Here is a 23,449-nt window from a genome sequence, read left to right on the forward strand (position 1 = left end):
ACTATCTGCCATGACCTTTCCTGGGAAAGTCACATTTCCAACCTCGCCTCAAAAGCCAGTCGCCGACTGGGAATCCTCCATCGTGCTAAGTCCTTCCTCGGCCCTCTTGAGCTCCTGACCACTTACAAAGCTTTTGTCCGTAGCCTGATGGAGTACTGCTCTCCCCTCTGGGCTGGTGCTCCTGCCTCCCACCTTTCTTGGCTTCACGCTGTCGAAACCAGGGCATTTAAGATCATCGGCATCTCCCGCAATGAAGCTGAGTCTTTGGGCCTCTCACTCAATCACCGCACGTTGGTCGGTGGTCTTTCTGTCTTCTACCGACTCCTCTCCAGCCTTGCCCCCCCTGCTCTCTCTGCGATTTGTCCCCACCACATTTTCACAGGGCGCTCAAGGTCCGCCAACAACCCCCTTCTGGTAAAACTACCAAAATCACGAATCACTGCTCATCTTCACTCTTTCATTCCTCTTTTTTCCCACCTTTGGAATAAACTTCCTCACTCTATTCTTTCCCATTCTTCCCTCCAGGCTTTCAAAACAGCTGTTCACCACCACCTCTTATCTTCCCCCATCCAAATCCTCGATCTTTTCTACCCCCGATAATCCACCCAAGCCCACTTCCTTCATTTCTCCTGCTTTCCTTCCTGAAAGTCCCTGAAATGTCCATCTTCTCTTCGCCATGTTCCCCGTCCCATCCCCATCCCTCTCTCTTCCACAGTTCACCTAATGTGTCTGTTCCCCACTGTTTTGTCCCTTCCACTCCTGCCCCTCTTGTCTCATGCCTCCTTGCTGTGAGTTGTGTGTTAGCTCTCATACGAGCCTCGACCAAGGTATACAAATATATATATATATATATATATATATATATATATATATATATATATATATATATATATATATAATCTGCTCTTATATGGTCTTTCCATGCAAGCTAACAGCCAATCAGCATGAACCATTGTACAATGGCATCAGACAATCAAGGGCATGTGGGATGGCGGAATGTCAAGCAGTGCTCTACAATTGGCGCATACCATGGGCATACCCTAATGAGCCTGGTGGAGTAAATAAAAGGGGACATGGAGTGTGAATCTCTCTGCCTTGTTAGGTTCTCTTATGCTGCAAAGGACTCTCCCTGGGTCGCTGGCACATCATTGTCTTCTGGGTCCTGCACAACCCGGTGGTCCCATGCAGTTCTGGTGGTAGCGTGCAGCTCTCGGGTGGTTCTCGTTCTCTCCCTAACTGGTGCACAGAGCGGACAAGCTACGCCCAGACCTCAACACAGAATCCCCCACCACGTGGTGATCATTGCCACACAGAACAGGTCTCGGTCTCGGTCTCGGTCTCGGTCTCGGTCTCGGTCGGTCGGTCTCTCTCTCTCTCTCTCTCTCTCTCTCTCTCTCTCTCTCTCTCTCTCTCTCTCTCTCTCTCTCTCTCTCTCTCTCTCTCTCTCTCTCTCTCTCTCTCTCTCTCTCTCTCTCTCTCTCTCTCTCTCTCTCTCTCTCTCTCTCTCTCTCTCTCTCTCTCTCTCTCTCCGTTTGTCTCATCCATTGCCTGATGTATCCTATGTTTAACCCTGAGTGACTGGCGAAGTTAATTGTTGAAGTTTGCCGTGGTTCCTTCGTTAGTCTGTATTACCACTTCCGGCCGTGTATTCTTCTTCCCCACGCCATTTTGTTCAAACAAATCCAGTTTGTAAAATTATACCTTGTGTAAGGACATCGGTCACGGGGCTCCATGGTGCGTAGAGAATTGGCAGATTAATCCGTAGGATGGACAGATTCGGTCCATGTCCATGCATAAAACGTCTCCATTACTGAATTATTCGTGGTTCGCTCGGCCAATTCTGTCAGGCATATTCGCCACCGTTGTGTGAAAATGAGACACCGATTCAGCCCAAGTTACCGGGGCGGATGTGGAGATATTCTCATCCCCTACCAACCTGGCGGCACGATGTTATTGAAGATCCATATCCATTACAAAACATTTGTGTATAAAAAAAAACAAAAAAAAAAAACAGTGAACAGCGCATGACCATGTGTAATAAAGGACATCAGGTGTACAAAAAGAAAGTTTGTGTTCATCAAAAAAACAGGATTGTACATTTGTGTAATGCACATGTACAGACAGCACAAGTGTATATAAGTAATATCATGTGTGTGGATTTTTGTGCGAAGACATTTAATAACTTTTTTCCCTCGGTAATGCGGTTTTCAGACATGTTTCAATAGTTCAAAGCTTTCCAAACCCAATGTTTCAAAATTTAAACCCTCTCTCTGAAAACAATCCTCTTGAACACGTTGGCGTCTTGTGCTGATAACTCACATTGTGAATTATCTTACCATTCAACAATTATACTTCTCTCACGGTACCAAGGTTTGCTCATTTAAAAAAAAAAAAAACCAAACTCACTATTTAAATTACATGTTGGATCCGTTGTGAAATGTGCACACTGTCCAAGATACCATCGATGTGGTCGGTGAAAGGCTCACCAAAGTTCTCCCTCCACAGTAACTGAGCAGTACCTTCAAAAAAAGTAATAAATTACATTTCAGACAGGCCGCTGTTCAGTTTCCAATTAGTCTGGTAGACTTGCGGGGTGGGGTCGAGACTGCAAGAGGTTGAAATGCAAAGGGCAAAGGAGAACGTCTGGGAATTTCAGCGGTGCACACCTGAAATAACGAACTTTTACCTCCGAGCATGGAGAAGAATAAAACTGGATTACACGGCAGATGGGTTAACGGGGACTTCTGCCTGAGCTGTACAATATTAGCCTACCTGCTGTAGAGCCACGCGGAGTGCTCGATGGCACGATTAATAAATTATAAGCTTCTGCCAAAGAGTGCAATGAAAGGGTTGTCTGGGATGGGGCTGGTGCATTGTGCTTGTAGTGGTTGGGGGGGGGGGGGGGAGGGGAGAGGGGAGGGGAGCAGGGGTGGAAGTAATGAAGTGCAATTGGTCTTGTTGAAAATGTATTGACAGAATGTCTAACCCAAAGGAGGTAAAGAAGGGGGTGAAGGGGTTTGCACTTACAAGAGGAAAGAAGGCTGTTGGGAGAAAATGGAAGTAGAAAGAGAGAGAGAGAGAGAGAGAGAGAGAGAGAGAGAGAGAGAGAGAGAGAGAGAGAGAGAAAGAAAGAAAGAAAGAGAGAGAAAGAGAGAGAGGAAAAAGAGAGAGAGGAAAAAGAGAGAGAGGAAAAAGATGAATAAAGGGGAAAAAGATGAATAAAGGGGTTTGCAGACAAAGAGAACACACATTAAACAAAGACAACAATATGAAAAGACAGATTACAGTCAAAACAAGGCATCATGTTGTGCATGTGTGAAGGGTACCAGAAAAGGGAAGCCATAACAAGGTCTGTGTGCCATCAAAACAAAGGTCAATCAAAATTTTCAAATATAACTGTGACAACATGGAGGATAAAAACTCTCCTTTTGAACAAAGACATGCTCATACAATAATCACATAAAATGTAAATATCCTACTCCGGGATACGCGTCAACATTCCAAGCAGCCAAAACGATGATAATGTTAAAAACGTCTGAACATAACAAACTAAAATTAATTTGCAAAAGAGAATCGAAGAAGTTACAACAAGGAGCAGATACTCTCAGTCCGCTGCCTCTTGGGTTGTTTGAGCAAGAAATCTCTGTAATATGAAAGCTAAATGTGGAACAGTTTTTTGAAATATCGCATGCACAAGCCAAGTTACAGAGATGGTTGCCGTGGCAACATATTTCAGCCAATCACAGGCGTGATCGCATCAGGTTGAGATAATGTCATGAGGAATTGACATTTCGACCTCCAGAGTCATTTCGGTCAATGAGTCTCTTCGGCTTCGTGTACATATGTTTTATTCACGTCCGTTTGTAATTTTAGTTACTCTTGAGTGAATTGTCAAAAGGTTTGAAACAGTTTGCAAAATACGACCCAAGTCATGTGATCTGGGTGACTGAAGGACAATGGACACTGAATGATGAAGTCGGTTTGTTACCATTATGTGCCAAAGCCTGTTAGAGACAAGTGCTGGAACTCATATCAGAGGCTGACGAATGTCACCAAGTTCTGTATGAGTTGCATGTCATGTGTATTGCGTCACAGTAAAGCGTTATGGCTCTGTTTAATCAATGTGAACAAGGCTGACAGTGATGACATCTAGTTTAAAGTAATGGACACCATATGTTTCTTACATGACTGGAAGGGCACTCGGTAGAGCGCATACCTCCGCCACGTAATGCCTGATCCACGAGAACATATCGGGCTCACTACATTTTTGAAACATCATGCCACATATCGTTTTTGGCCCGATCTCTCAATGGTGAAGAATCACTTAAATAATTCCAATAGTCGGATCATGATCCGGATCTTCACCAAAATCTAATCAGTTCATCCTTGTCACACACCCAACCTGCCCACCAAGTCTTTGAGATATCCTGCACACAGGCAGACAAACAGACAAACAAAGACAGAGAGGGGTGAAAACATAACCTCCTTCACCTTCGGTGGCGGAGGTTATCATGACAATCACGTGTAATATTGCTTTACTACGGTTTGTCAGGTGATGATCACTATCATGACCAGTGGTACTTGTACATACCAGGGATCCAGTTGTTGCGGTTATGTTGACTGCCATGGTTCAGACATCATTCCTCCATGCGAAGGTAAATAACAAGTCTTGGTTGATGCATGTGTGTGTGTAGAACAGTAGCCAGATCACAACATGCATGGAGTGAATAACATAAATGGAATTAGGAGTTTCTGAGATGGGTGATATAATTTGTCGATAACGTTGATGTTACACGTACTCATAAACAATGGCCCAAACATCATTCGAGTATGCAATGAGTTCATGTAACACGTGTTGGTACATTGTGACTGTTTAATAGCAGCAATGTCTATCCTTTGATAACACTTAATAGATGTTCCTGTTTCATTTACAGGATGGTTTACAGCCTGATGTGCCATCCGGGTGATACCACTGTCCTCTGTGGAGGATTAAGCTGTTGTTCACATTGTAATGGCAAGGTAAACTTGTGCTTGTACACGAGGTTGTGCTGGTGAAGCTGCTGCATTGGATTGTGACCGCAAACAGAATAGCACAGAGTGTGGTGAACAAGCAGCCGTAAGTGATTTGCAGGTGAACTCAAACCCACAACGAATAAACAAGCACAAAGAAATTCGACAAAAATTATTTAATAAACACAAATCGAAATGGTGATCATGAAAACAATTCAAAGCAGGAGGTAATGAAAAGTGAGGTGAACTAAATCCTAATTTGAGATGTCTCCACACAGTCACAAAAACAGACAAAGGGGAAAGATAAAAATAAAAGAACCCCCCCCCCCCCCTTTATGTTGGCTCTCAGCTTTGTGTCCAGAGATGTCCTTTTGGAACCTGGTGTTCATCATAAAACGTAGCCATCGCACGCATGGGAAAACGTACCAAAATGGTGCCAAGTTGCTCTCCACGGCCACGTACGTCACGTAATTCATGCAGACAGTCTTCACCGCCAGGAGCCCACAAACCGCTGTGCAGTTTCTGGTCCTTCACACACACCAAATGGCGCCACCTTTCTCCTTGATCATATACCAAGGCCACTGCCGAGGCTGCCGAGATAACGAGAATCGCGCAGCTTTCCCGTCGTGCCGAGATGGGACCGGAGAGGCCGACTATATCTCTTCCAACTGTCCTTCTCTCTGGAACCTTCTCCTCTCTGACGTCACCCCGAACAATCATCAACCTCCTGGGGCATGGCCTGCCGGTTACGACCTCCCACCTGGAAGGTGGGATTGAGCCTGCAGTTGTTGTGAAAACGTGGTTCTTTATGGCCAGCCTTGTAAATGTAAAAAAAAATGTAGGAAAAGGTCATGGAAGCAATCACATACTGGGAAAAAACTAGCCTTAAACCATCCCTAGTTAGCACAACACCACCCCCTGTGTGGTGACACGTAACAATCTTAAGCTCACAGTTTTCCCAACTTAAATTACTTTGAGATGTCTCCCACCCATCCATGGACCATGCTATACTGTACAATCCTATCTTCATGATGGGATTCTTCCATCTACCCCTACAAACATAACTAATATAATATAATATAACATATATATATATATACCAATATAATATAACATACATACAAGTACATATACATATGAATATTGTTATGGCCCAGGGTTCGAGGTTTGCCATGAGGGGAAGCGCTCGAGTTCCTCCCGAATACCGGGTCCTGAGGCCACCAGCCGCAAAAAGTATGAGATGCTGGCAACCTCTCAATTAGTCGGCGAGGTCGATGCACTCACAAAGCCCAGTCACTGAGGAGAGGGAAAGAGGAGCAATACTGGTGGTCCCTTATGTGCATGTTCTGAGGAGGTGCAAGTGAGGTGCAGAGAGAAAACTGTAAAAGGTGCGCATCAGTGGGGCCACCCTGAAGGGGACAACCATTGGGGACTTTCCCGGGTAACCGCTGATGCTCCTTTTGGGAATATGCGTCCACAGCAGCCGAGACGGAAAGAAAGAACAACGTGTAAGAAGCTCGCCTTAGGAGGTTTAAGAAAGCTGTAAGTGTTTGGTGTTAATGGCTTGGCCCGATGACTGCACTCGATCGGGATCTCTCGCTCGCTCAGCAATCCACTTCGTGAACTTCGTTCTGCCCTCACTCCATTCCATTCCACCGCTCCATTACGCCTCTTACTGCCAAGCCAATTCATCACATGAACCACCGGCTGTGTGAGCTGAATTACGAATGAGCTGAGTGAGCCCGCCGGGAGGGATACATGGCTCTTGAGAGTTATTTAGCGAGGAAGGAGCTTAAAGGTGGATCAAATGTCGCAATAGGTGTTTCCCAGAATCCCCATTGGTGCGCGCATGGTCACCCCAGTGCTGTCCCTGCCCACGAGAAGGTACAGCCATGAAGATGTTGCCATTATACTCTGAGCTCTCCCATGCTAAAGAGCAATGCACTAAAAATGGTGCTGGGGTATTTGGTCGTGCTCTCCGTGAGCCGGACACCAAATGCAGTCGTAATTGAGCAGAGTGCTTGGGCGACTGATAAGATGTTGAATGGAGTCCAGCGCCCACTAGTGCTCAAAGTTAGAGTCCTGAATGTCCAGAGTCCAAGTGTCTGCAATGGTACGTTGCGCTCCTTTGTTCCCTGTTGGTCCAAAATGTAGTGGTGGGCATCGGTGGTGACTGTGGTTGAGGCGATTGTTGCGGCAGCAACGCGGTGAGTTGTAGTGTAGTGGTTTGTTGTGGTTGAGGAGTCGTGTTTGTTCGTTGTGGTTGAGGCGGAAATGGTGAATGAAAAGCGAGCTTAGTTAATGGTTTGATGGTGTGGTGATTATAAAGGTGTTTGGATCGTTGGATGAATGTTGGGATGTTGGGGTTCGAGTACAGGGAAGATTGAGGTGAAGTGGCCGTTGAATAACGGCACGTGATTCAAATGGGAATTGGCGCTTGTATGCCAATGGACTGCATATGTGTGCTGTTTGGTGTGAGCTTTGGTGTGCATGCATACTTGAAGAAGAGGCTCGTGTGCGCAGAAGCAAGAAAGGTAAAGAATCGGAACCTACCTAAAACCCACACAACACATATTGGCTGATAAACCCACTAGACATAAGGGAAAAGACTATCAAGAACGGATACTAATGAAATAACTATCGCCACTAGCCACACCTCGAAACCACAAAAGTCCAATGGCTTTGACCGGATCACAAAGCTGTCCAATTAGAAAACGAGTGGATCATGGGAAGCACAGACATGGAAGCAGACACATCGCAGTCTATAAAAAAAAGTTTCGGTTCGAGTATCAGACAGAGGTGTGCTTGAGAGCTCAGACATCGAATGAGTTGGTGTCTGTAGAACGAGGTGATGCCTGGGGAACAAGCCGGTGCCTGGAGTTAAAGCCAGCATGAGCAAGGTTCAGTTCCAGGCAGAAAGGCCAATCCAGCAAGAGTTCTTGGGAAACGTTAACACACTGACTCACACAAACTTTCTCTTACTATCCCAACTCCACCTCATCCCCTTTGGATGAACGAGCAATTAACAAACGTGCCAACTGTCCTTTTCAGTGCTAAGGTTTTCCTTGGGTAAGGTTTTCTATTGTGACACTGTTTCTATATACATACCTTTTGATAACCATTATAAACCATTTCAAGTTGCTCGAGTGTCGATTTCTATCGGTTGGGCATCGTGTGATGTAAACGGGAGTTCATCTTCATCGATTCTTTCCCATTAGCTAAAGACCAAGATGTACGCCCACCGTACCCTGGTTGGTTATGTGTTGAGAAGTACTGTACTCTATCTGGAGAGTTTAATTTGCCGGGAAGGTAAAGTCGGGATTTGGACGCTGGACCTAACCTAAATTAAGCATCTCAGACAGCGTCTGGGGTTGGTCACAAACTCTCTGCTCCACGGAGTTATCTGCGGAGCATCAGGTTCAGGGTCGTTGGCTGGGAAATAGATCCGAGAACTCCTCTCACGATCCCTTCCGGAGGCAAATGCCTAACAATAGTGAATGCACCAAAAGCTTTTCATAAATATAATATCGGGAAGACATGAAGGCATGGGAATGTTTGGATGCTTGCAGACTGAGACAATTGACAACAGAAAACGTAACTTCAGACAAAAGCAGCCAGTGGGTTCGCGGGAAGTGATGCAACTTCCTGCAGCACTCTGGGTGCCGGTAACGCCATCTTGCAACGTCGCTTTCCTCTCCCTGGTCAATGGGGGCAATGAAATGGCCAGGATCAGAATCAAACCGCCAATCTCGCAGACTCCGCGCAGATGCTCGAATTACAATTCAGTCAAATCGTTGCTACTCTTGTAACTTCTGTATTCGTTTTTACCCAGCGCACACGAAGCCAAGAGAAGGGTCAAGCAATTGGTCAATGTCAGTCGATCCATTTGTCTGTCCTATCAGTTTATGATCAAGGAACAACATTTTTAAATTGAACGTTATATTTTGAACACGTTATATTTGAAAAATATGAAGAAAAGTTTGCCCATTTTTCTGGACTTTGGCTCTGAATTCGTCCTGGTTGGACATGCGCAGATAGAAATGAGATAATAGTTTTACTCTGTCTGGCTGGCTGTCTGGCTGGCTGTCTGGCAGTGAAACAAAATTGAAAATCATTCCAAACAGGAAACCTACTGTTTTTAAGGACATAATATAAAGACACGAAAAACTAATGTAACGCGTTAGATAGGGTGGTGCAATAGGCTGTGAAAATGGTGGTAAAACCAGGAATTAATTTATTTGTCTGCCTTTAAACGTCTCGAAACCTTTTATTTAAACTGAATTATATACTTGAACACTGCAGAACACAAATCGCCTTTATAATACTTCTAAGAACCTCCAGTTTCGCAGTACTTGGACAAGTTATATGGGATGGTGTATGTAATAGGAGCTGTCAAGCGCAGCCCTGGGAAGTGGGCATGACATGTGAGAGGGTGCAGTATCGGGGTGAAGAAGAGACCGCCAATTTGTCGATGTACGATGCCAATTGACGCTGCATTCTATGGTGATCAATAAAGCCTCGATCTCCTAAAACTGTGACTCAACGTCATCTTATTACAGTGTACGATTTGCTCGTGCCCGCCTGGGATTCTAAACAGGGTAGGGATGGATGCGGCAAAATGCAAATGGCATCGTCTGCCATCGATCAGCAAGCTGGGGGGAACAATTCACATTTATTGGCACTTCTTCTTGCATATGGCAGCTTAGCTGCCAGGTAGCTATCATTTTGTTGGGGCGTGACTATGTCACTGGTGCTGTGCCCCTATACCAGTACACTGGTACTCATTTCGCCGACCTCGGAAGGATGACAGGCTGAGTCAACACCACCTGATGGTAATTCAGTAGCCAACGGGGCTCGAACTCAGGACCCTGAGATTCCAAGCCAGCCACCCTAACCACTAAACCAAAACAGGTTTATTGGCACATCTGATGTAATATAAATGCTCTAATGGTGGTGAAGTGCTCCATTTGAAAGTGTTTGATATACGTAGCTTTTTGATGCCTCGACTCTGTAATAAAAAAAAATATTGGTGTCAAAGCCAGTGACCGATTGTAAATTAATAGTAGGATGAGGGTGGTGTATAAGACTGCTTCAGTGTTACTAAACTTCCTAAAAAAATTGAAATGCCCAATAAAATCATCACTTTATTAAAATTGAGGTATAAACATGAACACTATGTGAGGTATGATGTTCTATGAACTCTCTAATCAATTTATGTTTCTTCCTTTGCTTCTTTCTACCTTTTCCTGTTGAGATAGATATCTGTGTTTGCAGCAACCTTTGACTCAAGTCAAGGGGTTATCCTCTTTTTTCCCCCTATGAGGATATTTTAACCATGTTGTCCTTAAGATAAAGCCACTACGTCAGAAGAAGTGCCATCTAGGATTGGTGTTATTGCGGATTTGTAAATTCACACGTGACCATTTACCACCATCTGTTTTGGGTGGAGGTCAATGCTCTGTGGCGATCTCTCCACAGATTGATGATTTGTTTCGGTCAAATTTTCTCCCATCTAAAGGAAACCTTCCTTGCTATGAGTTGGTTAATTCACTCGATTGGTAATTATTTGACCAAACAAATGCCATTTCCTTTTGGTGATGCAGAGTAAAACCAAAACACGGTGTTTGAATAAATAATACGGTGTTTGAATTTGAATAATGTATTAAAAAATACATCACACCCGTGTCCAGAGGAAATGGCTCAGTTTGGCATCTTCAAGCGGTGAAGCCAATTCCTTCCTAAAGCGGTGTCCTTCATTCCATCCATGGAAATACCAATTAGAAGCCTTCAGAATTACCCATTGGAAACCTTCAGAATTACCCATTGGAACCCTTCAGAATTACCCAGTGGAACCCTTCAGAATTACCCATTGGAACCCTTCAGAATTACCCATTAGAACCCTTCAGAACCCTTCAGAATTACCCATTAGAACCCTTCAGAACCCTTCAGAATAACCCATAAGAAACCTCGAGAATTACACTTTAGAATTAAACACGATGGGGCAGAAAGTTTCTTCTTCTTCTTCATTTATAGGAAGGAAGGAAGGAAGGAAGGAAGGAAGGAAGGAAACAGCCAAACATTGAATCGGTTTCACCACTTTAAATCAATTTGCAGCATAATGTCAGAATTAAGGCTGCAATGCACTGTCGTCATTATATACGTGAAGTATACCATGTCGTCATCACATACGTGTAGTATGCCATGTAGTCATCATAGACGTGTAGTATACCATGTAGTCATCATAGACGTGTAGTATACCATGTAGTCATCATAAATGTGTAGTATACCACATAGTCATCATATACGTGTCGTATCCCATGTAGTCATCATATACGCATAGTATGCCATGTAGTCATCATATATGTGTAGTATATACCATGTAGTAATCATATTCGTGTAGTATGCCATGTAGTCATCATATTCGTGTAGTATGCCAAGTAGTCATCATATATGTGTAGTATACCATGTAGTCGTCATATATGTTTAGTATGCCATGTAGTCATCATATATGTGTAGTATGCTGTGTCATCATCATATACCATGTTGTATGCCGTGTAATCATATACAGTGTAGTATGCTGTGTAGTCATGAATGTGTAGTATACCATGTAGTCATCATATACCATGTAGTATTCTGTTTAGTCATCATATTCCGTGTCGTATGCAGTGTAGTCATCAAATACCATGTAGTATATCGTGTAGTCATACAACGTGTGATCATATACCGTGTTGTCATCATATACTGAGCAGTGTGCCGTGTAGTCATTATATACTGTGTAGCATGCCGTGTAGTCATATACTGTGCAGTATGCTGTGTACTCATCATATACCATGTAGTATGCCATTCAATCATCATGTACTATGTAGTTTGCCATGTAGTCATCATATCCTGTGTGATATGCCATGCAGTCATGTACGTGTAGTATACCATGTAGTATGCTGTGTAGTCATGTACGTGTAGTATAGCATGTAATCATCATAGACGTGTAGTATACCATGTAGTCATCATAGATGTGTAGTATACCACATAGTCATCATATACGTGTCGTATCCCATGTAGTCATCATATACGCGTAGTATGCCATGTAGTCATCATATATGTGTAGTATATACCATGTAGTAATCATATTCGTGTAGTATGCCATGTAGTCATCATATTCGTGTAGTATGCCAAGTAGTCATCATATACGTGTAGTATACCATGTAGTCGTCATATATGTTTAGTATGCCATGTAGTCATCATATATGTGTAGTATGCTGTGTCATCATCATATACCATGTCGTATGCCGTGTAATCATATACAGTGTAGTATGCTGTGTAGTCATGAATGTGTAGTATACCATGTAGTCATCATATACCATGTAGTATGCTGTTTAGTCATCATATTCCGTGTCGTATGCAGTGTAGTCATCAAATACCATGTAGTATATCATGTAGTCATACAACGTGTCATCATATACCGTGTTGTCATCATATACTGAGCAGTGTGCCGTGTAGTCATTATATACTGTGTAGCATGCCGTGTAGTCATATACTGTGCAGTATGCTGTGTACTCATCATATACCATGTAGTATGCCATGCAGTCATCATGTACCGTGTAGTATGCCATGTAGTCATCATAGACGTGTAGTATACCATGTAGTCATCATAGATGTGTCGTATACCACATAGTCATCATATACGTGTAGTATGCCATGTAGTCATCATATGCGCGTAGTATGCCATGTAATCATCAAATACGCGTAGTATGCCATGTAGTCATCATATATGTGTAGTATGCCATGAAGTCATCATATTCGTGTCGTATGCCAAGTAGTCATCATATACGTGTAGTATACCATGTAGTCGTCATATACGTGTAGTATGCCATGTCGTCATCATATATGTGTAGTATGCCATGTAGTCATCATATATGTGTAGTTTGCCATGTAGTCATATACGTGTAGTATGCTGTGTCGTCATCATATACCATGTCATATGCCGTGTAATCATATACAGTGTAGTATGCTGTATAGTCATGAATGTGTAGTTTACCATGTAGTCATCATATACCATGTAGTATGCTGTTTAGTCATCATATTCCGTGTCGTATGCAGTGTAGTCATCATATACAATGTAGTATACCGTGTAGTCATACCGTGTTGTCATCATATACTGAGCAGTGTGCCGTGTAGTCATTATATACTGTGTAGCATGCCGTGTAGTCATATACTGTGCAGTATGCTGTGTACTCATCATATACCATGTAGTATGCCATGCAGTCATCATGTACTATGTAGTTTGCCATGTAGTCATCATAGACCATGTGGTATACCGTGTTGTCATCACACACCGCGCAGTCATCATCTACCGTGTTGTCATCATATACCGTGTAGCATGCCATGTAGTCATCATATACCATGTAGTATTCCGTGTTGTCATCACATTCCGTGTAGTATGCCGTGTCTTCATCATAGACCGTGTAGTATGCCATGTAGTTATGTACGTGTAGTTTTCCATGTCGTCATCATATACCGTGTTGTCATCATAAACCGCGCAGTGTGCTGTGTAGTCATCATATACTGTGTAGTATGCCATGCAGTCATGTTCGTGTTGTATACCATGTAGTCATCATATACCGTGTAGTATGCTTTGTAGTCATGTACGTGTAGTATAGCATGTAGCCATCATATACCGTGTAGTATTCTGTGTAGTCATCATGTTCCATGGCGTATGCCGTGTAATCATATACAGTGTAGTATGTCTTGTAGTCATGTACGTGTAGTGTACCATGTCGTCATCATACACCGTGTAGTGTGCCGTGTAGGCATCATAAACCGTGTAGTATGCTGTGTATTCATGTATGTGTAGTATACCATGTAGTCATCATATACTGTGTAGTATGCTGTTTTGTCATCATATACCATGTTGTATGCCATCTAATCATATAGGCTGTAGTATGCTGTGTCATCATGTGTGTGTAGAGTACCATGTAGTCAACATATACTGTGTAGTATGCTGTTTAGTCATCGTATGCCGTGTAATCATATACAGTGAAGTATGCCGTGTAGTCATCATATACCATGTCGTATACCATGTAGTCATCATATACCGTGTAGCATACCGTGTAGTCATCGTATACAATGTAGTCATCATATACCGTGTAGTATACTGTGTAGTCATTATATACAATGAAGTCATCATATACCGTGTAGTATACCGTGTAGTCATCATATACAATGTAGTCATCATATACCATGTAGTATACCGTGTAGTCATCATAAACCAAGTAGTCTACCATGTCGTCATCATTTATTGTGTAGTCATATAACGTGGCATTATATACCGTGGAGTAATCATACACTGTGTAGTCATCGTATACCGTGTAGTATGCTGTGTAGTCATCATATACCGTGTAGTCATCACATACCGTGTAGTATGCTGTGTAGGCATCATATACCGTGTAGTATGCCATGTAGCCATCATATACCGTGTAGTATACCGTGTAGTCATCACATACCGTGTCGTATGCCGTGTAGTCATCATATACCGTGGAGTATGCCGTGTAGTCATCATATACCGTGTAGTATACCGTGTAGTCATCACATACCGTGTCGTATGCCGTGTAGTCATCATATACCGTGGAGTATGCCGTGTAGTCATCATATACCGTGGAGTATGCCGTGTAGTCATCGTATACCGTGTAGTATGCTGTGTAGTCATCATATACCGTGTAGTCATCACATACCGTGTAGTATGCTGTGTAGGCATCATATACCGTGTAGTATGCCGTGTAGTCATCATATACCATGTAGTATGCCGTGTTGTCATCCTATACCGTGTAGTATGCCGTGTAGTCATCATATACCGTGTAGTATGCCGTGTAGTCATCATATACCGTGTAGTATGCCGTGTAGTCATCATATACCATGTAGGCATCATATACCGTGTAGTATGCCGTGTTGTCATCATATACCGTGTAGTATGCCGTGTTGTCATCATATACCGTGTAGTCATCAAATACCGTGTCCTATACCGTGTAGTCATCATATACCGTGTAGTATGCCGTGTAGTCATCATATACCATGTAGTATGCCGTGTTGTCATCCTATACAGTGTAGTATGCCGTGTAGTCATCATATACCGTGTAGTGTGCCGTGTAGTCATCATATACCGTGTAGTATGCCGTGTAGTCATCATATACCATGTAGGCATCATATACCGTGTCCTATACCGTGGCATAGGCTTGCAAAGTATAGGAGATAAAAACACAGCAATGAATGAAGACGAGTTCATCCGCATCGGTTTGGTTGTGAATCTTGTGACAATCAAGTTCTATTGTTAACACGTGATCGTCAATAAGAACGTTCCATGAAAATGTTTGTCGAGAAATGTTCCTCTCACGTTTCAATGATTCTTGTTGATCTCCCTTCTCCATTCATTCTTCTTTCATTCCTTCTGCCTGCCACAGCATCCCTCAACTCTCTCCACAACCCTCATGAGCTCACGGCGGCTTTTACTTCCAGACAACTGATGGAAGAAACTGGGAATGCCGGGCCGGACACAAAGGGCCGGAAGGAAACCAATGGTTGGAACAAACAAAGGCCTCTCTGTGAGGAGTCCTCTCACTGTCGTGGACAAATTCCCTCTCCCACAATTTCCTTTGCTATTCCTAATCTCTGCCTTCCTTCTCCATCTGTCTGTGCTTCTGTCAATTTCTTCCTCCTCCTCCTCCTCCTGTTCTTCTTCCTCCCTATCCTCATTCTCCTCCTTCTCACATGGCAGTCAATTTATGATGCTCACAGAAACAGCCGACACTCGTCTCCAGCTCTCGCCGACATCCACATCCACTCCTTTCCCTCCCTTTTCACACACACACACACACACACACACACACACACACACACACACACACACACACACACACACACACACACACACACACACACACACACACACACACACACACACACACACACACACACACACACACACACACACACACACACACACACACACACACACACACACCGCACCCGCCCTTCACTGTCTGTAATTCAATTCCAAGTTCAAACCACCCCACATCTCACGACTCCCTCTGAGACACACCTGATTGGTTGGATTTTGCTGCTCCGCCGGCCACGCCCCCTTGAGGTGCACCACTTGTGAAGACGGCTGCATTTCATTGGCTCGTAACAGGAGATGTTCAGTTCAGTCGGGATTGTTAAAGTCTCTTGGCAACAATGTGAAGGAACCGTCCTCTTTGTGTCCTTTCAAACCCACCCGCAATCTTTGCAACATCTCTGCCGATCAAGCATGCACATATTTACCGATTACTGACTCGTATCAAATTCTTACCTGATGCGACCAATTCCGACGCCGACACATTTTGTCGATCAACAAATGCAGATCGACACACATCCGTTGCATTGTATCCAAGGCGTACGCACGCCGGACTGCACGTCTACAGGTGGGCAGACAAACCCAACACCGGTTTACCTTCGAGTCCAATGGATTCACACGAGCTCCCCTCTCATCAGGACACAAGACTGCGTTTCCACGTCCCACGACACATCCATTGTAAGATCCCTGGTGAAACACAAGTAAAGTTAACGCCGACACAAACAGTTCATTGAGCCATTGTTTGATACCTTTTCAACACTTGTTTAAAGCACAAAGAATCACGGAAAGTCGGCACACTTGCGACCGCAAGGTAATCTTCCTGCAAGTCGTTCTTCCATTTGATGTCAACCTGTAGAAAACTCTAACCTTTAGCTTTACCTGGAACAGAAACAACAATATCTTGAAGTCACCATACCCTTAAAGCAAGGCGATGATGACTTCCAACCAACGCGATCCGTGTAATCGTAATGATATTATCAGAGGGAATCAAGTCACGGCTCGTGGTTGAGCTGCTCCGAATCAGACTCATACTCAGGATGTGAGTGAAAGGAAAGGAATAAAGGGAATGAACTGGTGGGAAATGGAGGCAGTGTCATCACACGCAAGGAAAGTTTGTGGAGTAAGCAACATCTTGTAGGTTTTGCTGAGCAACGTAACGAGGTCTGAGCAAATAGGTCGATAAAAGGAACAGCGTTGTCAGTCATATTAACGATAGCAATCAGAAAAGTAAGACCTTTTTTTGTCTGCGGTCAAGGCTCGTGGAAGAGCGAGAACGCAGGATAGATCAGGATGCAACATAACAAAAGGAACAGCAAGAGGAGAAGGGGGGACAGGCCAACAGCAGGGTTGAGGATGAAACAAGAGGCGTGGGTAACGATGAGGGCTAGGAGAGAATACGAGGAGTGGAAATATGGATGCAATGCAGAAGCTAAATTTTGGGAGTGGGAGGGGGTGGGGAGGTTTAACGGGTGAAGCAAAGATTCAGGTTTTGGGTGGGGGATGATTTCAGATAGTGGTGAACAGCTGTCTTGAAGACTGCAAGGGAAGAATGAGATTGAAGAGAGTGTACAAGGCGGTTCCACAGGCAGGAAAAAAAAGAGGAACAAATGAATGGAGGTGAGCAGTGGTTCTGGATTTTGGCAGTTTCACGAGGAGGAGGTTGTTGGTGGACTGCATGCGTCCTGCACATACCTGAATAGGGGGCAAAGCACGGAAAGGGCAGAGATTGTAAGACCGGGAAGGAGGCGGAAGGAGACAGAGACCACCAACTTGTCAGCGATGGCAAAGTGATGGGCCCAGAGACTCAGCTTCATTGCGAAGGATTCCAATGGTCTTGAGTTGCCTTGATTTCCACAGCATCAAGCATAGCAAGGTGTGAGGCAGGTGGCCCCTGCTGAGAGAAGAGCGCAGTATTCCATCAAGCTGAGAATGAAAGCCTTGTAGGTGGTTCGGAGTTCAGGTGTTCCCAGCAAGGACTTTGTACGACAGAGAATACCCAGTCCATGTCTGGCGTTGGATACCAATTTTGAAATGTCGCTTGCCCAAGAGAGATCATAGCTGAGAGGACGAGACCCTCAAGGTTGAGTGACTGGACAAGAGAGAGAGAGAGAGAGAGAGAGAGAGAGAGAGAGAGAGAGAGAGAGAGAGAGAGAGAGAGAGAGAGAGAGAGAGAGAGAGAGAGAGAGAGAGAGAGAGAGAGAGAGAGAGAGAGAGAGAGAGAGAGAGAGAGAGAGAGAGAGAGAGAGAGAGAGTACGAGACGCTCGAGGTTGAGTGACTGGACGAGAGAGAGAGAGAGAGAGAGAGAGAGAGAGAGAGAGAGAGAGAGAGAGAGAGAGAGAGAGAGAGAGAGAGAGAGAGAGAGAGAGAGAGAGAGAGAGAGAGAGAGAGAGAGAGAGAGAGAGAGAGAGAGAGAGAGAGAGAGAGAGAGAGAGAGAGAGAGAGAGAGAGAGAGAGAGAGAGAGAGAGAGAGAGAGAGAGAGAGAGAGAGAGAGAGAGAGAGAGAGAGAGAGAGAGAGAGAGAGAGAGAGAGAGAGAGAGAGAGAGAGAGAGAGAGAGAGAGAGAGAGAGAGAGAGAGAGAGAGAGAGAGAGAGAGAGAGAGAGAGAGAGAGAGAGAGAGAGAGAGAGAGAGAGAGAGAGAGAGAGAGAGAGAGAGAGAGAGAGAGAGAGAGAGAGAGAGAGAGAGAGAACGAGAGAGAGAGAGAGAGAGAGGACGAGAGAGAGAGAGAGAGAGAGAGAGAGAGAGGACGAGAGAGAGAGAGAGAGAGAGAGAGAGGACGAGAGAGAGAGAGAGAGAGAGAGAGAGAGAGAGAGAGAGAGAGAGAGAGAGAGAGAGAGAGAGAGAGAGAGAGAGAGAGAGAGAGAGAGAGAGAGAGAGAGAGAGAGAGAGAGAGAGAGAGAGAGAGAGAGAGAGAGAGAGAGAGAGGACGAGAGAGAGAGGACGAGAGAGAGAGAGAGGAGTTCTCAGGGTTAAAATACATATTCAAAGAGATTGTTTTTGAAGATAGGTATAGGATGGGCTGAGAACACTGCCTTGGAGTACTCCAGCCTTGACAGGGAACAGAGAAGAAAGGGTTCCATTGAGAGCCACACATTGGCGACGAGAATGGAGTTGCCTTGATTAGGAGTTCTCTCAGTAATCTAAGAGAGGAGTTGGCCTTGGATTCCATAGGTCTCTCTATCGAGTGCAGCCTGTGGCTGCTGGTTGCATCATTGGTTGGGATGCGGCTATGCCGCTGATGCAGTGTCCCCCTTTCCAGTACACTTAACTGGTACTCATTTTGCCGATCTCGTAAGGATGACAAGCTGAGTCAACCTCTTGGTGTATATTACTTCAGTGGCCTACGGGGCTTGAACTCAGGACCCTAGGATCCCAAGCCACCACCCTAACCACCAAGCCAACACCAGGCTGATTCCATAGGTCGACAGTTTTGAGAGCAAGGCACGATACTCCACTGTATTGAAAGCTTGAGATATGTCCAGAGAGATGGCCCTGATTTGATGTCTGACATTGAGGGCCTCCACCATTGTTAGGAGAGTAGAAGCATCATGTCCAAGGTAGAATGACCGGTTCTGAAACCAAATGATGATCTGAGATGAGGCCATTTGAGAAAAGAAAAGATTAGATGTCAACTGTGATGATAGATTCCATTACTTGCTTGTAATTGGAGGCAAGCTGATGGGCCTGTAGTTAAAAGCATCTATTTTTGCACCATGTTTGTGTATTGCAGTGATGTTGGCTGAGATAGATAAAAACTGGCCGAGAGATGAAGAGCAAAAATATGATGAGGAAGAGCAGTGGAGTAAGGTTTTAGGACACGTGCACTGATGTCATCTGGGCCTGTTGCAGAATCGGAGTTGAGCTTTGCAAGAAACCTGTCCACCTTCTCAGGCGAGAAAGATAGTCCTACATCCAGGAGCAGTTGGGTATGAGAGGGGAAAGTACATAAGATTTGGAAGCAAACACAGTGTTAAGGTATTCGGCCTTCTCACGAGTCACGTTGGCTGAGGGGCAATTTGAAATGAGGGAAGGGATGGAGGGTGAGCATACTTCACAGACAGAATTGACAAAAACAGGGGCAATACCCCTGGGCACTCACCTGGTAGCGGCAGGATAAGGTAACCAAGGATGGAAGGATGACCCATAAAGTATACAACGGAGAAGAAAGTAAACACCTATCAATGTTTTTTTTAATTCCGTGAACAAACCCCCACCCCCCCTACGAACCCCTTTTGGACCCTTTTTATTTTAAAGTCGTGAACAAACTTTAGTACATCACGGGTGATGAAGGTGGTGGTCAAATTTCATCGGAATTGTGTGTGTAGTTTCTGAGAAGGTATTCTAATGTTTCTTTTCGATCTACGATAAATGGATGAGGTGTGTGTGTGTGTGTGTGTGTGTGTGTGTGTGTGTGTGTGTGTGTGTGTGTGTGTGTGTGTGTGTGTGTGTGTGTGTGTGTGTGTGTGTGTGTGTGTGTGTGTGTGTGTGTGTGTGTGTGTGTGTGTGTGTGTGAGATACTTTTTGTGTGTTAATTATGTATGCCTAGTCATTAATTATGCATTAGTGGAATGGACCTTTTGACCCTTTCGACTGCTGAGACCAATTCAACCTTTGAAGACCCTTTAAGACCCCCCCAAAAGACCCAAAAGACCCTGAGTACCCAAAATACACCAAGGACCCAAAAGACCCACCTGACTCAAAAGTCCCGAGGACGGAAAAGACCCAAATTTTCCAAAAGATTCAAAACAGCCAGAAGACACAAAATACTCCGAGAACCGAAAACATCCAAAAGTCCCCGAGGACCAAAAAGACTCAGAGGACCCAAAAGACCCTGAAGATCCTTTAAGACTATAAAATATAAATGAATGATGAGGTGTGTGTATGTGTGTGTGTGTGTGTGTGTGTGTGTGTGTGTGTGTGTGTGTGTGTGTGTGTGTGTGTGTGTGTGTGTGTGTGTGTGTGTGTGTGTGTGTGTGTGTGTGTGTGTGTGTGTGTGTGTGTGTGTGTGTGTGTCATGTTTTTTTTTTTTTGTAGACTTCTCATGGAGCGTTCTGATGTGGAATGTGATACTTACCCAAATGATCGTTGTGAACTCCTGAGTTGACTCGGCTAATTAAGTACAAAAAAGCCCGTTAGAATTCCCAAGTTTTAAATGCACGCTATGTTGAGGTATGTAATCAAAAGAAAGACGAATCACTGCACCGTAGTCCCAAGAAAGAAGGCAGACAACAATAGACACACACACACACACACACACACACACACACACACACACACACACACACACGATAGAAAGTCTACACCACCTTTCAAAATGTTCACCTTTTGTTGCCTTATAGCCTGGAATTAAATTGTATTAATTGAAACTTTTTCTACCTTGACTCACACATGGTAACCCACAACTTCCAAATGAAAAACAAATCATACAAATTTCAGAAAATTACTTTAAAATATAAAACTAGAATATCTTGGTTGGACAAGTGTCCACCCCCTGAGTAAATACTTGGGGGGAAGCACCTTTGACAGCAATTACAGGTGTGAGTCTGTTGGGATAGGTCTCTACCAACTTTGAACACCTTGATTGGGCAATATTTTCCCATTCTTCTGGACAAAACTGTTCTAGTACAGCTCAGTCAAGATGCATGGAGAACGTTGATGAACAACAATCTTAAAGTCATGCCACAGATTTTCGATTGGATTTAGGTCGGGGCTCTGACTGGGCTACTCAAGGACATTTATCTTTTTGTTCCTCAGCCACTCCAGTGTAACTTTGGCTGTGTGCTTCGGGTAGTTGTCATGCTGGAAGGTCAACTTCTGTCCCAACATCAGATTTCGTGCAGAAGGCAGCAGGTTTCCTTTCGTATTTTTCTGTGTTTTGCTCCATCCATTTTCCCTTCGATCCTGACAAGTCCCTGCTGATGAGAAACATCCCAATAACATAATGCTGCCACCACCATGCTTCACAGTAAGGATGGTGTTCTTTGGAGGATGTGCTGTGTTGAGATTGCACCAAAAGTAACGTTTTGCATTGAGGCCAAAAAGTTCCATCTTGGTTTTCACAGACCACAACATTTTTTGCCGCATGTAATGGCTTCAGAATCTCCGGAGTGATTTTTTGCAAACCTCAAACAGGACTCAAGGTGGGCTTTTTTGAGTAATGGCTTCTGTCTTGTCACCCTACTATACAGACCAGACTTGTGAAGTGCTTGGGATATTGTTGTCACATACATACGGGGAATCGTCCTTGCCATAAAGTCATGTTATTATTATTATTAAATAAAGCTATTTCAAAGTTGCCATTGGCCTCTTGGTGGCTTCTCTGATCAGTCTTCTCCATGCTTGCTCATACTGTTTGGAGGGATAGCCTGATCAAGGTACGGTCTTGGTGATACCATGCACCTTCCACTTCTCACTGATTCTCTTGACTGTGCTCCAAGAGATATTCAAGGCTTTTGAAATATTTTTATATCAATCCCCTTATTTGTGCCTTTCCACAACTTTATCCATGAGGTTTTTTTTGAAAGCTCCTTGGGGCTCATGGTTGAGTCTTTGCTGTGAATTACACGACCCAGCAGAGGAAACATGCAAGAACAGCTGATTTTATTCTGAAATAATCAGAATCACTACAATTTAACACAGTTGGAAGTCAATTAACTTGGTGTGTGATTTTGAAGGTGAGTGGTTACACCTGAGCTAAGTTACAATTGCTGCTATAAGAGGGGTGGACACTTAGCTAACCAAGATATTGTAGTTTTGTATTTTTAATTAATTTTCTGAAATTTGTTGAATTTGTTGTTCACTTGGAAGTTGTGGGTTACAATGTGTTAATAAAGGTGTAAAAAGTCTGATTTAGTGCAATTTAATTCCAGGCTATAAGGCAACAAAAGGTGAAAAGTTTGAAAGGGGATGGATGTACACTCAATGTAGGCACTGTATGTAAACACACTAACACAGATATATTATGTTCTGGTAAGTACTTACAAAAGATATTTTATTTGTAGTTATAACCACAACTTATAAGCAATTGACTGATTTCCCAACTGCCCGGATCATCAGCTGGGCACCGCTTTTCATCAAGGTTTTGATCCTTTCAGCCCTGAAGCAGGTTAATACGTCCTTCTACCATGGCATGACATTCTAATTACAAAATAAACAACAAAAAGAATGAAAACATTGTAACAAAGCATATATTAATTGATACTTATAATATTTCAACAATATTAGTAGTATAATTTGGCAATAATAATAATGAACAATAATCCTCATGTTGGCCCCAAGCACATCTGGGGCAAGCTAATGCTCAATCAGTGCAGCAGGTGGGTATGCAACAAGGCTGTGAAGACCAATGAAAATTTAGTCCGAAGTACCAATGGTCCCACTAGTACATCAAAAGTTGAATTAACAATGCCAAAATATTCTATACACAACCCACGATGATAACTGAAGGTTGAGCTGATTCGGGTTTTCCCATAAACCCCGTTAACAATCGACCCTGAATTGGGGGGGGGGGGAGCTCCCATTTCCATTCAATGCAATGCAAATTGTGCAGATGGGGCT

At 43.8% G+C, this 23,449-nt stretch overlaps 1 long non-coding RNA gene across 4 annotated transcripts in view; it reads right to left on the bottom strand.

Annotated features, from left to right (window-relative positions):
* Positions 1-5,171: 5,171 nt before the first annotated feature.
* Positions 5,172-23,449, bottom strand: part of LOC147031156 (uncharacterized) — a 31,432-nt gene continuing 13,154 nt past the window's right edge. Inside the window, exons 1-3 of one of the 4 annotated variants that reach the window (XR_015056697.1) lie at positions 16,809-18,056; positions 16,490-16,579; positions 5,172-8,708 (exon numbers count right to left, since the gene is read on the bottom strand). This is a non-coding gene — a long non-coding RNA (uncharacterized LOC147031156). The other 3 variants (XR_015056696.1, XR_015056695.1, XR_015056698.1) reach the window with 3 other exon arrangements.

The sequence above is a fragment of the Eptatretus burgeri genome, chromosome 3 (genome assembly GCF_056783735.1).
Source record: "Eptatretus burgeri isolate ZD-2024b chromosome 3, Ebu_testis_v1, whole genome shotgun sequence".
Taxonomy (NCBI): domain Eukaryota; kingdom Metazoa; phylum Chordata; class Myxini; order Myxiniformes; family Myxinidae; genus Eptatretus; species Eptatretus burgeri.